At 34.7% G+C, this 917-nt stretch overlaps 1 long non-coding RNA gene across 2 annotated transcripts; it reads right to left on the reverse strand.

Annotated features, from left to right (window-relative positions):
* Window positions 1–79: 79 nt before the first annotated feature.
* Window positions 80–873, reverse strand: LOC107580936 (uncharacterized). 2 transcript variants are annotated; one of them, XR_001608740.1, is made up of 4 exons: window positions 542–873; window positions 385–432; window positions 233–303; window positions 80–154 (listed from the first exon to the last, which is right to left on the reverse strand). It is a non-coding gene; the product is annotated as an uncharacterized lncRNA (long non-coding RNA). The 2 variants fall into 2 exon arrangements; XR_001608739.1 differs by lacking the exon at window positions 542–873 and having other exon boundaries at window positions 385–527.
* Between the last annotated feature and the right edge of the window lie 44 nt (window positions 874–917).

The following is a 917-nucleotide window of genomic DNA, read 5'->3' on the forward strand; positions in this document are numbered from 1 at the left end:
TTTTATTTTAGAATACTAAAACCAGTGTTTAAGTTTTCAAAGAGTGAGAGAGGGAAAAAAAGAAGAGAGATATGCCTTACCTGAGAGAAACCTCCCAACACAATTCTATGAGATGGAATACCATTTTTAACTTCTTGATCAATCAGTGCTTTGACTGTGAACAAATTTAAAACAGTAGTTAATGGCAGATTCTGTTGTTATTCTTACACTGCAGTTTCATATTATACTTAACTGCTTTCAGCAGCTCTTTTAATTCCAGTTTCATCTTCCTCTGCCTCATGATTGAGACTAACTATGTCAAACCTAAAAGTAACAAACTTTTAATCAGTGAAATATGTAGGCTTTTGCTGTAGAAAGCACATAGAAAATAGTGTTTATACTCACCAGGAAGGCATTGCCATGTTCATGTTGAGGGTGACAGGCATTACTGGTCTTTCATGGTCAGTTGCATAAAAAAGAGGGAACAAAAGTAAATGAGAACAGAGAACGAGGACGTAAAAGAGAACAAACGGTAAAAATGTATATGGGTTATTCCGTAAACTATGCAGTATGTGGCCCCATGGGATAGTAAATCATCCACTGGTATGTATACTTCATAATCTTGGCCTAAATAGTAAGACATCCATGTACTTTTTGTGTGCTGCTTTAGGGAATTTCACATACTGCTTTTAGCCTGCTATGTTTCCCTCTCCTTATCTTAACTCTTGGATTAAATATTGTCAAAAGTTATCAAACAATCAGAAGAGATTTCCGAGGTTGAAGAAAGAAAATGTTACCTCATGCATGAAATCTTATTGAGAGTGAAATGCACCTGGAGTTCACTGATATTATTTAATATTACATATTACATAAACGCAGTCATTTATGTCTTAAAGGGATAGTACACCCAAAAATGAAAGTTCTGTCATTAATTACTC

This window comes from Sinocyclocheilus grahami, unplaced genomic scaffold, assembly GCF_001515645.1.
Source record: "Sinocyclocheilus grahami isolate Dianchi unplaced genomic scaffold, SAMN03320097.WGS_v1.1 scaffold53063.1, whole genome shotgun sequence".
NCBI classification, from domain to species: Eukaryota; Metazoa; Chordata; class Actinopteri; order Cypriniformes; family Cyprinidae; genus Sinocyclocheilus; species Sinocyclocheilus grahami.